The sequence below is a fragment of the Ascaphus truei genome, chromosome 6, assembly GCF_040206685.1.
Source record: "Ascaphus truei isolate aAscTru1 chromosome 6, aAscTru1.hap1, whole genome shotgun sequence".
NCBI lineage: Eukaryota > Metazoa > Chordata > Amphibia > Anura > Ascaphidae > Ascaphus > Ascaphus truei.
Window position 1 is genome coordinate 76,520,202 of NC_134488.1, and position 15,631 is coordinate 76,535,832.

The following is a 15,631-nucleotide window of genomic DNA, read 5'->3' on the forward strand; positions in this document are numbered from 1 at the left end:
GCGTCTCTCTACAAGTTCTATGAGTGCACTTATTTTGGCTAATATATGAAGGTATCTTTGTGGCATCAGTCCTTCATTTCCCCCTCTAGGGAAAGGGAATGTATATACGTAATGCAAGCAGGAATTTGCAGCCAATGTAACTTTCCGTTTCCACTACTATACTGTAGTTTTAGTTATTGAAATGTGCTAGCAGATAAAAGCCAGACTGTTTAATGGGGCATATGTTTGGTATATAATTGTAAACAAAATTGTTTATTTGAGTGAGAGCCCAGACCCAGAGACACATCTGACTAATGCTCAGCTCCAAATTATATCAACTGTGCTGAAAAGTTGGGATGGAATCAGGACAGGTTCACCAAAAAAAAAAGAAAATTGTACAACCTTATAATCTATATTACACTTGTAACAATCTCTTTGGTGTCGCTAATAATAAGTAATATTCAGAAGAACTAATTATTCCTGTAATTTCTACAGTATGTTTAATATCATGAACAGTGTCAAACAAATATACAGCTTAAAGCAATATCCTACATTTTTTTTTATTAATAAATCAGTTCTGTACTATGAGAAAATACTTGTAGTTTTTTAAACAACTCTGAAATTAAATTTTTAATGTATTATAATGTAACAAGCATTTTTTGTTTCAATAGCAACCATTTACAAAGTCACATCCCCCTCCTCTTCTGAAACAGGCTCTGGCACACCCCTTTTTGAGCCCTGCCCTCTCTCTAGCAGTGCACTAATTGTATCTAGTGACTGCCTGATCACATGATCTTTCCCACAGAACTTTGCATCTTTGGTCCTTTTTGAAGATTAGATGGGTGCAAATAAATGTCCCACCTTTCAATATATATCAAATAGTCCATGGTCCGGTTCTTTTCTCAATTTATTCAGAGATAATAGAAAATATCTGTTACAGCATCATTTCAGTCTGTTAAATCATTCAGGCATATAGAATTTGGTTATAGAGTGGAGGATCATTAGCTTCGTTGTTAGCTTGGTGATGTTCAATGATTCTGAATTCTATCAATCCAAATGCAATCTTTATACATTTCTCTTAGTCAGTCTAAACATAGCAATCACCTGTTTTTCTCACTCAGTCCAAAATATTCGTAGTTAATGATCAACATTTGTACACAGTTTCTTACTTTAGACTTTGATTTAGAAGACCCTCTTTGTTCTGTCAATAAGTAACTCTAGTTAATCCTATGTTCCCTATCTTTTAAGACCCCTCTTTATTGTACTGTCTTTCTAAGTGTAGCACCTTTTCCCCCACCCTAAGAGAGATCATATACCTACCGGTGTATTCTGGTGCATAACTGTGAGGTAGAACAGAAGGCCTGAGATTTCCGCGGTAGTATCGGGAGACATAAGGACAGGCTATCAGGGTGAAGCCTAGGGGATACTGCCCCCGCACCTCTTCGTAGTAATGGTAGAGTTGTTACACACACTACACGTGCATTTACTTGGAGAGGAGGGGTCCATGGGGTAGCTCCATTTTGGCCTGAGGCCTGGTACTTAAGATCCTGTAGGGTCCCCTTATGGACACTGCACACCCCTGGGCCCTCTGACTTGGTAAAGTAGGAGAGTCCCTTATTTTCGCACTTGCTGCAAAAGCCTATCTCAGCAGCGCCTCCATTTGTAGCACCTTTTCCCCCACCCCAATGAAATCATATAGATACCATTAAATTCTGGTGCTGGTGCATACCTGTGAGGTAGAACAGAAGGCCTGACATCTCCGCAGTGGTATAGGGAGACATCAGGACAGGCTATCAGGGATGGTTCATTATCATCGAAGTGCCTCCAGCCCAGGAGGATCCTGGTGCAGCCAGGATGAACCTCATAGGCAACTCTTCTTGTAGCCTCAAAAAGCAGACATCATACAGATATGATATAACTGACTTTTATTGGTTCAGTACAGTCATCACAGGCTTCATTTCCTGAAGGCAGTACCCCAGGCTCCAGGCTTGAGGCGGTGTCGGCTCCATGTGACCTTGGGCAAGACACTTTATCTCCCTGTGCCTCAGGCACCTAAAAAACATAGATTGTAAGCTCTACGGGGCAGGGACTGTGTCTGCAAAATGTCTCCATAAAGCGCTATCTAAAAACTAGCAGTGCTATACACGAACAAACAATTATTATTATAATACCTTACCCTCTAACAGGGCAAGGCCTCAGCCCACTCCTGTCCAGGAGAGGCTCACGGCTGCATTCTCATAGCAGAGAGGGCAGCACAGAACTAACTCCCAGAACACTTGGTCTAACCTCTAGCCGTGGCTATTAGTTGAAGGTGGCAACCCTGGGCTTGACATACCAGTCACCTTCATATGACTGATATCCCCACTTCTGGCTAAATATTCTACAATGACCAATAATGTTCTTATGTGTCTGGCTGATTTAGGCATGTCCAGATAAATTTTGCTTGTGAGAAGCAAGCTTTGCTATCACCAGCTACTGACCTATGTTTTGGTGTGTGAAATGCATTGAGGCATAACATTTATGGTAGTCTGCTAGAGCATTGCAGTTATTAGACTAGATGCTGTGAATGAGACACATATTTCTGCATGCCCTAAAGGGGCACATTGTTTGTTGATTATTTGACTACTTTTCATCCAGCTCTGAAAATAACAGCAAGGGATCTCTCCTCTTTATCATTCAGCACATTTGACACCATCTAATGATCTTTGTGAATTTACAACATGGGAAGGATGTTGATCCTGGGGGTAATCTGATTGCCAATTCTTGGTCAGGAAGGAATTTATTTTCCCTTTATAAGATATCATTGGGGTTTCTGGTCTGCCTTCCTCTTGATTAATATACTGTAAGTAGGGCTATAGGATAAGGTATCTGTCGTCTAAATTTGGCATAGGTTAAACTGATGGACGTATATCTTTTTCCAACCTCATCTATGTAACAAGGAGTAATTGTAGTAAAGTATACGTGTAATACAATAAATAAACTATTATGTCAAAAACTAATGTTATTAGTCCTTATTAGGAATTCATTCCATTTTTTAAAAGTGGGGGCGGGGCTAGGGGGTGAGAAGTTTTTTGGCTAATTTGTCAAGCCCTGTATATATATAGTTACATAGTTACATAGTAGATGAGGTTGAAAAAAGACGTACGTCCATCAAGTTCAACCTATGCTAAATTTAGACAACAGATACTTTATCCTATATCTATACTTACTTATTGATCCAGAGGAAGGCAAACAAAAAAACCCATTAAGGTTCCCTGGTCTCTGGGAGATTCCCCTGTTACTAGATGTTTAGTGCATGCTACCTGTAGGCTTACAGAATTGCTGAGTTGTTCGCCGATGTTTGTGGGGACCCAGGACAGGCTTCAGGGGTACTTACCCGACATTGATCCCTAGTGGTACAGCGCCTCCATCTGCCACAGGCTCCAGATGTGTGGAGGAAATCTCCTACGGTAGAACACAATCCCCTCTTCTTCTCCGGAAAGATTACACACCAAGCACGAGGTATGAATAACTGGAACGGGTTTATTCTGTTCAGCCACACGGTCACAGCAGGCTTCTGCCCAATACAGTCTCTGGCTTTGTGCCCAGCTGAAGGATGGCCCATGGAGCTATGCTATGGGTCAAAGGACCCTGCAGCAGTCCTTGCTCTTCCCTGAGCCTCTAGCAAGGTCAGGGGAAAGGTACACACTCAATCCCCCCCCTAGGGGAAGAGTAACCGGGAAGGCCAATCTCCAGGCAACTTGTGTGTGACCTGCCTCTCTCAAGTAGGGAGAGACACTAACTCAATTTGGCTTGCAACCCACATAAGTACAGTATGAGGAGGGCACCAGGTCTGGCCCAGGATTGGGTAAACCCAGGCCTAGTTCCACCTCCTCCCCTGTCACTCAAATGGACTGACGTGAGTGGGGAAAACCCATGATTGATCCTAGCAGGCCTGTTCTTACCAGGACTTGCTGCTAGGGATGGCAGACTGGTTGCCAAGAATCAGTCCTGGCTACACTCTCCCTCTGGTGAAAATTCCCATCGCCTCACTGGAAATTAAATTTGCCGGTACCATTCTTCAGATGCATATTCTAAATAGAACAGAAGAATATACTGAACAGTAGTACATGATCATATCAATATCATGATACACACTTTCTGTAATACACAGTACATGAACGTATTCACAGCATTCCATAATATGACCCGGGTCCCTCCTAACATGGAGAACTTAATCACTAATCAATAGTAATGTTCGGGATCTTGTTTGCTGACAAGAGCCCCAGTACTATCAGGCACCATAACAGAGAATACCCTTTTTGGATGCCTTTCTGACACATACTCAACCCGGTCCATGTAAATACTGTAGATCTTCCAATCTTCCACACTCCCACGATACAGGCAATCCTCTCCTCTATGTGGTAAAAGGACAGTCACCTTACCCATTGGTTCATCATCAATTGGTTCCGTCTCACAGACCGTCTCGTGTATTTCTAACGGAACCGGGACTGGAACCAGCTCTGTACTTGCTTTGGTCATCGGGGTACTCGGAACACTAGGAGCATTCTCCAGAGCACTCAGGCCCTCTTGAACCTCCATAGCTGAGGTAGGTGTTGCTTCTTCTTCGACCGGCAGGTCTTGGGGTCAGTCGCGTCTTTAACAGCAATGCCGTAGGCCGCAGCATCGTCGGCTTTAAGAATCAGGCGTCCCATATCAGGTCACCACCCGGAAAGTCACACTTGGGACAGAGGCATTTGATGTACCTCCTCTTGTCCACCTTTACTACCAGGAGACCTCCCGGCAATCGTAGTGTGCAAGTTCCATTTCACTGGCAATGATCAGGTGTCTCTGTAGGCACGGAAGCAGGAGTATTAGTGAGATAGCTTCTCTCTCTTGCCAGGCTCCAAAGAACAGAGTGCGGTCGGGAGCATCCGACTCCTCCCTTATCTTCAGTGGTCATTCGGCATTGGCTATTACAGTGCCCCTCCCTCTGGTGGAAATCAGAGAAGGGGCGTACTGGAACGAGGCATGACTCTGGTTCCTGTCTGAGCCAGTCACATCGCTTGGGTGGGGTCCTGGCTTTCGCGCCAGACCCTTGCAGAACCTTGCGAGAATAAAGCGTGCAACTTTTTGACAAAGCTCCCACGCTGTTCCCAGTGTTGGCGGGAACCACCATCTTAGATAGTGCATTCCCGTGCACGGGAACCTCAATTTTAAGCACAGTTCTGTCCCAGACCATGCAGTTGTCGTGATTCCGGCAGGAATCTGATCCTCGTGGGCCTCCGCAGCACATGGTTAGCTGTCTACCAAGAGTAGGTTATACCCCAGGCTAGCAAAGTTCCCTCCGGTACGCTGTACTCGTTCACAGTCCATCACAAGCACTCTGTGGTGTACTGTCTGCCAACGGCTAGTGATACTGGTATGGTTCTTCAAGCAGAGAAGCATAGGCACCTGAATATGGCAGGCACTCCCCCTAAGACACCACCCCGACTGTACCTTACATGCCACTCGGTCTAGCCCTGAAACCCTAGTCTCCTTCAGGTGATCCTCGCCCCTGGCAACAAGATCCCTTCCAGACAGCCTATGCTGTGTCAGCCACAGGGTGACCGCAATAGCCTCTCTATGTTCAGCATAGCTCGCCATGTAGATAGCCAGTGCACCAACAGGGGGGTCTACTGGTGTTGGCGTCCAAGGACCCGTGAGTCAGGGGGCCCTGCCGCCTGTAATATTTAAAAAAAAAATTGGAAAAGGTGCAGATTCCCCGTGCGCATGCGCAGCGCCGAGGTCCCGGCGCGCATGTGCAGAGCAAGCAGGGTGTCCCGGCTTGCTGCCTGTGGGCCCGCTCCCCCTGCTCCAAACGTGGGACAGAGGGGATGCACCATTGCGAGCCCGCACCCGCCAACCCAGCTTCCCCCACGTGCACCAACCCAACTTCCCCCACGCGTGCCTCAGCAGCCATGGAATTAGCCCGCCAGTCACGCCCCGCTCTCCCCCCCCCAGGTGCCTCCCAAGCCTACCTCCCGCCCCATGCAGCAGCCACAGGGATATCGGGGGCAGGGGAGAGGGAAGTTTCTGGTGGTCAAGGAAGCAGCACCCACCTGTTCAAGGGCAGTCACTCACTCACCCACCCAGTCACTCACTCACCCACCCACCCAGGCAGTCACCCACCAAACTCACCCATCCTAGCAGTCACTCAGTCACCCACCCACCCAGTCACTCAGTTACCCTCCCACCCAGTCACTCAGTCAAGTCACTCAGTCATCCAAGTCACCCACACAGTCACCCACCCCCCCAGTCACCCACCCAGTCACCCACCCACCCAGTCACTCAGTCACCCACCCACCCAGTCACTCAGTTACCCTCCTACCCAGTCACTCAGTCAAGTCACTCAGTCATCCAGTCACTCAGTCATCCAAGTCACCCACACAGTCACCCACCCCCCTAGTCACCCACCCAGTCACCCACCCCCCCAGTCACTCAGTCATCCACCCACCCACCCAGTCACTGTCACCCACCCACCCAGTCACCCACCCAGTCACCAATCAGCCACCCACCCAGTCACTCAAACCCAGTCACTCAAACCCAGTCACCCAAACCCAGTCACTCAAACCCAGTCACTCAAACCCACCCAGTCACTCACTCACCCAGTCACTCAGTCACCCAGTCACTCAGTCACCCAATGTCAAGGTCACCCAAGTCACCCACCCAGTCACTGACAGTCACTAAGTCACTCAGTCACTCAGTCACTCAGTCACTCAGTCACTCAGTCAGTCACTGACACAGTCACTCAGTCACCCACCCACCCAGTCACTGTCACCCACCCAGTCACTCAGTCACCCACCCACCCAGTCACTCAGTGAAGTCATATTGTGACATAGTCACAGGAGAATGGCCATCTTTCTGTCTAATTTATAGAAGAAAGTGCAGTCTTAGTATGGAAGTGATCCATTCCACAGTTTCACAGTTGCTGAGACTGTGGGATAGAAACTCCAGGCCAGAGATTAGTGGTTTTCAGACCCAGTTAAAGGAATTATTATGTGAAGCACATTTAGATGGTGTATTGTCCAAGTTAGAACTCAAATTTCTGTTTTCTGATCACCCAAGGATTCTGGTATTTTACCATCTGCCGAAACTTCACAAAACGCTGATTGACCCTTCTGGAAGACCCATTATCTCGAGGGTGAAATCGATGACGTCTAGCCTATCCCAATTTGTCGATTATTTTTTACGACCTTTTGCAGCTCAGCTCAGGTCCCATATCAGGGATATGCTGCATGTCGTCGACTCCATCTCCAAGATTAAATGGAAGCCCCCCTATCTTTGGGCCACGTGCGACGTGTCTTCATTGTACACTAGCATTGTGCATTCCAGGGGGGTTGAAGCTGTGAGTTTCTGGTTAAATAAAGACATCACTATTCCATCCAAAAAACATTTTTATTAGATAGTATAAATTTTATATTAACGCATAATTATTTTTTATTTGACAACACATTTTATTTGCAGATCTGTGGAATGGCCATGCGCACGAGATTTGCCCCAAGCTATGCTAACCTGTTCTTGGGTTTTGGGAGGAGTTTTCCGTGTGGCAGTGTGCAAGGCTTGGGACGAGTCTTGTGTACTATGGCCGTTTCATAGATGATTTGATTATGATTTGAGATGGTGACCTGGCAGTTTTGAGGGACATTCTGGATTCATTTGACACAAATGATCTGGGCTTAAAATTCACTTATGAGATTAGTTTAACATCAGTTGTTTTCTTAGATCTCATACTTAGTGTGTAATATTTCCACCAAAACACATTTCAAACGGGTGTCTGTAAATAAGTACGTACATGTAACCACCAATCATGCTGATAGCTGGCTTTAGAATATACCATTAGGACAGTTCCATCGGATGAAACGGAACTGTTCCAAGGATAGTGACTTTATATCCCAGTCGTTAATCTTAAAAAAAAAGTTTATTGAGAAAGGCTTTGATTCTAAATAAATAAAAGAATCATTTGACAAAGTAGTTTCTCTGGAAAGATCTTCCCTATTAGCTGAATCAAGATCAAAAGGAAATGTAATTCTAAGTATAATATGGTAGAAGATTCTGAGATTTATTACCAATTCCAACCAATCGTCAAGAGAGATTGGTAAAATCCTCAATAAACAATGGGACTTTTGAAATGTGACCCTCAATTAGGGTCTAACTTGACGGATAAGGTGTCAGTGATATTTCGTAAAGCACGAAATATAAAATACATACTGGCACCTACTAGGGTTAGAAGCAATGTGGCGTCTACTGTAGCTGCATCTAGGGTTCATGGGAACTATAGGTGTGGCAGAACACGCTGCATTACTTGTAGGCATCTAGTAACATCCAGTCATTTTGTTTCATTTCTCAAGGGAAGCACACATAGGGTTTTAGGAGTCATCAATTGCCTCAGTATGTATGTCATCTATCTTTTATATTGTAGTTGCGGCCAGCAATATGTTGGTCGCACCACACGTCCCCTGTGCGCTCAGTTTTTAGAGCACCGAAGAAACATAGTCAATAGTGCTATCAGTCATAGTATATACAGACATTTTAATTTGGTTCATAATAAAGACCCTGCAACACTTAAAATCATAGGACTTGAATATATATTTTACCTCATTCATTGGAGGGAGACCATTATAAATTATTATGCAAACGTGAGACTTATTGGATCTACCAGCTTCCCACACTGTCACCTAATGGATTCAATGTGTCTCTTGACACAAGCACTATCGTCTAATATTTCTCCTTTTTCCTCTGAGGGATGTTATGTTATGCTTCAATCCTTCATCCTGTTTAGCTATGGCTGTTTTGAGCTCTTTGATCTATATTGACTATGGTATTTGCCTTGTGTGTATATATATGATTGTGATTTATGGGATATAATACACATAACTTTTGTAGTTGAAATTGGTGTATCTTGTATTGATAATATCCCCTGATTTTGATTTATGGGATTTATTCTAACCACTATAAGTATAACACTTGTAGTTATGCATATTGCATTCTAAATCACAGATTATATATCTTGGCTTTGTGGCAGTTATGTGAGATACAGGTTGTATACTAGCATGAATAGGTTAAACCTTTATGTACACACAGCACTCGATTTGTACTTTGAATACATTTTTCCCCTCTCTCCCCTCCCATTTTCCATTTACCCTATTTTCCCTTTCCCCCCTCCTCGTTGCTTTTGCATTACCTTGCATAAATCTTATTTATTGGCATATTTTTTGGCATGTTATCTTGCTTTGCACAAGAATTATATTTAAGGCTAAATTTTAATGATTGTTTCCTTAGTTGGTTTAGTTAATTATTCTAATACGCCTCTAGCTCCGAACGGGTTGCTTGGCAACCCATAGGGTATTTAATGTCGTCTGGTAGGAGAGACAAGTATTATCCTTTGAAAAAGTCGCCGTAGAGTGACGAAACGCATCAGGACGTCAGCAGCGTCCCTACGTCATCACTGGGGGACGGTTTGATCGTGCCCGGATCGTGTCCCTTCTGCATGAGGCTGGCAGCACTAGTTGCACATTGCAGCTAGTCTGTGGACTGGGACCATAAAACCAAGGACCCAAGACTCACCACTCACCACATACTACACAGATCTCATCACCGAGGGCCAGCTGATTCAGATCTGGGGCTGTGAAACATCACCGAGGATACATCCTGTGGACACTTACTATTGGATCAAACCGGCTGGCAGTGACACTATTTATTCACAATTGCTTGATTTTATGCTTTCGTTGTGAGTTAACCTTTTCCCTCCCTTCCCCTTTTTTTATTAAATGTAAACGTTTTTACACTATTGGTCGTGCGCTTTCTTCTTTTTTGTTTTAGATTTTCCATTGGATGTGGTTCATCCTTCTGAAAGCAACCTATACCCAGCTACAAGTGTTATCCACAAAGAGGACAATCAATGGACTGGTTTAATTCTCTCAATTTTTGTTATTTTGTCTTACGTATTTATATGGTATATTCTGTGTGTACCCGATTGCATATATATATGTAGCGGTCATGTAAAATGGCTACAGTCATCTCTCCTGCTGACAGTAAGGCCTGGTAAGTTGTGGGCATGCCAGCAGTAATTATGGAGGTTTGCCCTCACACCCTGGCGGGGTGCCCTGTGTATGGATGGGAGTAGTCACATGCTCTGATTCCATGGTTAGTGATGTCAGAGGTGTGTCAGCTTCCAAAGTGTACATAAGGCACAGCACTGAGTCTAAAGTTAGTTCTGTCAGAGATCTGCATCCAGTTCAAGTTCAAGTACTAGCCTGAGTTAATAAGAGTTCTAGTTATGTTATAGTAACTGAGAGGAGACTGTGTCCAGGGACCTGGCACAGGGCGTGATCCCTGCGGGGATAGGGGAATCCCTAATTAAGGAGAAGATACACCTTTTAAAGGGAGGCACTGACGGCAGAATGAGTGGCTAAGAATATACTGCGAGGGGCAGCTAGCCCACATCAACCGATAAAGATGTTCTCATTCACAAACCCTCTCGTGTACATGTGTGGAGTGAATGTACAGAGAGGAGCACCACAAAGGAGTTCCTCAACAGGATCATCCCCTTGCGGACGCAGGGACCCTGATGAGGTGGAGGCGCTGCACTGGAACTAGGTGAGACTCAGCACACTACCTCAGCTGCCTGTCTGGACGGGTTCTCCCCACACACTATCATGCGGGAGACTCAGGAGTCATGTTGCCAACAGGTGCACCACCAGACACTACCACACTGTAATGAGGACCGGTTAGACCACAGGGGCCAATGTGAGATTGGGTGGGTCAGGCCGGGCCAGAAATACCGTTACATTTGGAGGCGAGCTGCTGAGATCAGATCTGTCATCAGGACAGGCTCTAGCTAGGCACACTGGGAAACAGGGAGAGAGTCTGCTGCCACTCTGTGCTGCATAGGGACGGACCTAGGGGTGGTCAGGGGGCTGACGGGATATTGTCAGTTCGCAGGGACGACCTAGGGGCCTGAAAGGAGTGAGGGGTCTGGAGACGGGCTATAGCTGACCGAGTCACTTTGAGGCAGTGCTAGTTGGTAGGACGCCAGAAGGGATAGCCTGTTAACTTGGTCAGGAATCCTGGAGAGGGTCTGCGCTAGGCTGACCAAGAGAGGTAGACGCCCCAAGTACTGCATGGCAGAGCCAGAGTACACTAGCCATTCCAGACACTTACCATAGGGAGCACAGACTGGGAGGAAGGAGTCACAGCAGACACTGAGAGAGTGAGCCTAGCCTGAGGTAGTGCAACATGAGTCCAGCCTAGTTCAGGTACACATGTGGTGGTGCATCTGAGCAACTCTTTATTGTACTGATGTGGAGGCTGCCCCGCAGAGCGGAGTCCCATGTACGATAACTGTTACGAGAGAATGGAGGATCCGCGTGGTGCGGAGAACATAAAATGGCGACCAGAGGCTGTTGGGGAGGGCACCCGTGGCGTGCACCCCACTGAAGAGCAAACTGTCACGAGTTATCGTTAACCAGTCTGCTCTGGAGCGGAGCGAAGGCCGTGGCTGCCCCGTTTTTATCCTGTCTGGGACACCGAGGGGCCACCCTTGAAGAGTGTGAGGAAATTGTAATAATTGGGGGAGAACCCCGCGAGGAGAGCAACCAAACTGACTTTTTGGGCTTAAAAGCCAACCAAAATGGCGGTTCCCGCTTGCTAGGGAAACCGCATGGGACAGTCACAGAGAAAATGGCTGATGCAGAACTTGCAAAGAGCTGGCCGGGAATGGCGCGAACAGCAGAGCCCCGCCCTGATGGGGGGCATGGCGCGAAAGCTATGGCTGCGCCTGCATGGACAGTGACTAACTCAGCCCCTGTGCTGAGTCAACCGCTTAGTCTATGGGACCCTCCCCTGATTTCCACCAGGGGGAGTGACTTTCAACTATGGCCTGTGGGAATGCACCCACTGGGCCCAGGGACTGATATCCAGACGGCGCCGCTACAAAAAGTAGTTCCAGCCGCGGAAATGAGTTGCAAGAAAGAAGGATATTTTGCACGCAAAGCTGCTGCAAAGAGAAGGCGGGAACTAGCCGCGGGAAAAGAATCCAGCTCTGAGGAGGAAACTGGGGCGAAAACGCAGACCGCGCCCACCAGGACTGAGAGAGGCGCGGCCTTAATTAAGGGGCATGATATTCCCCTGTGGGACCCGCCCATAATTGCAACCCCTGGGGGCGGGTTCCAGCTATGTCAGCGGAAGGAGGAGCCGAAGCAGGAAGTGGCTGGCCCAGAAGCTTCTACCGGTCAGTTGCGAGGAACCACTGACCTGGAGAGACCCACACTGAAAGTGGTCCCTACAAAAAGAATGGCCTGCCCCTCCGCTGTGGGAACTATGGTCTCCACTCAGCCCTACTCAGTACCCGGCGGGTTACTAGTAGTAAGGGTGGCTAACACCGAGACGGTGGTCGGGCTCTGCCTACAATGCGGGCTGCCCGGAGGCACGGTCAACACGGTGGCACGTTGCCCACATTGCGGGACACTGTACTTATGGCCTATGCCGACATTTATACGGATACAATCGGCTGACCCCCCGGGGGACCAGGCTAAGCGAACCGCCGAGTCCCCTGGCTCACTGTGGATAGGACGTGCGAGTCCCGGAGAAAGGGGACTGGAGCCGGTCAAGTCGGCTGGGTCGGCCGCAACCGAGACAGTCGGGTCACCTCCTGACCGCACCGAGAAGGGAGAATACTCGGACGAGAATCTCCGTGAACTTGCGAAGGTGACAGCGAGGCCCAGGATAGAACCGGGGAGGACGACACCCCGTGGTACCAGCAGCTGTCAGAAAGACAGGACGTCCCCCGCAGATCGGCGAGCCGAGAGACGGAGTCCCTCCGCCTCAGAGCGCTGCGGCGACGGACGAGAGACGCCGACACCCCTGCGGACGGGTAAGAGGAGTCCCTTCACTTACATTGCCCCAGCAGATGGTGTAGGAGCGGAGAGGCCATGCCAGGCCGCAGGCGCACGTGGAGAGACGGCATCACTTCCGGTGAGGACGACGGCGGAGCTTACGGATGTCGTCATTGAGGAAGAGATCCCGAATGGGGGTCCAACCCGCGATGAGGGTGTTTCCGGTTCCGGGGAGGACATCACTTCCGGTGGCGACAGCGGAACCCCGAGGAAGAATGCAGCGACGCTTCGGCGATCGGGGGAAGGTCCCCGATCACCTACAAGGCCCAGGAGTTGGATGGGCGATCCAAGGACTGAGGAGGGTGAGATATCCTCATTGGACCAGTCTACGGACAGCCAGGAACGGGTCGTAACCCCGTGGGGTCCAATTTCTTGCCCATCCGCCCAATCCCCCGCCCTAGCTAAAACCCCTGCCCCAATCACACGGTCCCCGGGTTCCCCGCCTAGTTTGGAATCTGTGGACATATCATCAGGGGGAGAAGGGAGACGGACTGGGGAAAGACAGCGCAGTGGCGCTACGGAGGGTGATTCTCGGGGAGGGGGAGAGTTGAGAGTGGCTGCGGTAGGCCGGTGGTTGCCCCCTGCAGTTCCGGCGCCGGTGAAAAAGGCCCCGGGATCTTCTAGGTGGTCTGTACCGCGATCTGAGCTGTCGTCGGGGGTATTTTCCCTTGAGAATGATAGGGAGTCAGGGGGGTCAAATAGATTTAGGGAGAACCACTGGTGGGCCCCACTATTCGAAGGGTACTCCGCCTGGATGGACCACACTCGGTTCCTCATCCGGCGAGAAGATGTAGTGGACTATTGGTGGGCTGTGGGAGAATTCACACCGGAACAGAGGGACAGAGAGTTGCAGGAGCGGTGGCTGCAGATCGAGAATAGGGAAATAGAATCCATGGGTCCTAGCATCTTATCAGACCCCGTGGACCCTGATGAGCCCCTATCATGGGTGTTGCCTGGGAGGGCAGGTAAGGCTGACCTGACTAGGATAAGTAGGGCCGAGAGAACCATAATGGCTCGGTATAAATCTTCCCACGGGTTGGAGTACCCGTATGTCCCTGAGCCTCTCATGGATGAGATAGAGGATAACCGGGATAGGTGGCTTAGGGAGGCCATTGAAATGCACCTAGTGGGAAGAGGGAGTTCCGTGATAGGGAAGAAGGCCGAGGAGCGCATAGAGCACTTAGTGCGGGTATGGGGCATTGGCCGAAACATTTATAAGCACAGGGTGACCTATAGACCTGAGAGGGGACTGCCTAGGCACTATCACATCACGGTCATAGACATGGGCGGAAGAGAGGTCAAGAAACCTGACCCAAATCACTATTTTTAGGGGGTACTATACATTACGCGGGTTCGTGGCTGCTGGTCGGGGCGGGCTTGGCGGAATGTACTGTAGTCATTTTTGATATACACCATGAAGATTTGTATGAAAAAGTTAACCAATTATGTGTTGTATTTCAGTGCTTCCTGGAAAAGGGTATACAAATTTAGGTCCCAGCGAGGACGATGGGATTCACCAGGGGGAGAATGTAGCGGTCATGTAAAATGGCTACAGTCATCTGCTGACAGTAAGGCCTGGTAAGTTGTGGGCATGCCAGCAGTAATTATGGAGGTTTGCCCTCACACCCTGGTGGGGTGCCCTGTGTATGGATGGGAGTAGTCACATGCTCTGATTCCATGGTTAGTGATGTCAGAGGTGTGTCAGCTTCCAAAGTGTACATAAGGCACAGCACTGAGTCTAAAGTTAGTTCTGTCAGAGATCTGCATCCAGTTCAAGTTCAAGTACTAGCCTGAGTTAATAAGAGTTCTAGTTATGTTATAGTAACTGAGAGGAGACTGTGTCCAGGGACCTGACACAGGGCGTGATCCCTGCGGGGATAGGGGAATCCCTAATTAAGGAGAAGATACACCTTTTAAAGGGAGGCACTGACGGCAGAATGAGTGGCTAAGAATATACTGTGAGGGGCAGCTAGCCCACATCAACCAATAAAGATGTTCTCATTCACAAACCCTCTCGTGTACATGTGTGGAGTGAATGTACAGAGAGGAGCACCACGAAGGAGTTCCTCAACAGGATCATCCCCTTGCGGACGCAGGGACCCTGATGAGGTGGAGGCGCTGCACTGGAACTAGGTGAGACTCAGCACACTACCTCAGCTGCCTGTCTGGACGGGTTCTCCCCACACACCATCATGCGGGAGACTCAGGAGTCCTGTTGCCAACAGGTGCACCACCAGACACTACCACACTGTAATGGGGACCGGTTAGACCACAGGGGCCAATGTGAGATTGGGTGGGTCAGGCCGGGCCAGAAATACCGTTACATATATATATTTTAGTTTTAGTTTTTATTGATTATTATCAGGTTGATTAATTTAATATTTTATTAGGTTGGTTAATTATGTCACGTGACGCTACTTTGTTATATATATATATATATATATATATATATATACACATCACCTTGAAAAAGACCTCTCTGTGGGGTTGAAACGTCGGTTATCTGTGATGCTGTTTAAGCTAATATAACCTTTTGTCATCTTCCTACTGTGTGCTGTCTCTACTTTATCAGTCCTCAGATGGTAACGTATATTCTTTCTATTTATTTTTAAGGGATAAGCACCAGGCCTTATTATTATCTTTACTAGGAGTGCTGATTCTTGCCTTTATATATATATATTACATTACAATCTATCGTGTGTGGGTATTGTATTGTGGGGCCTGTATTGTTATTGTGT

At 47.9% G+C, this 15,631-nt stretch overlaps 1 protein-coding gene across 1 annotated transcript in view; it reads left to right on the plus strand.

The window, feature by feature from the left end:
• Positions 1–15,631, plus strand: part of LOC142497291 (glutamate receptor U1-like) — a 67,111-nt gene that overhangs the window by 5,964 nt on the left and 45,516 nt on the right. The window lies entirely within an intron of this gene.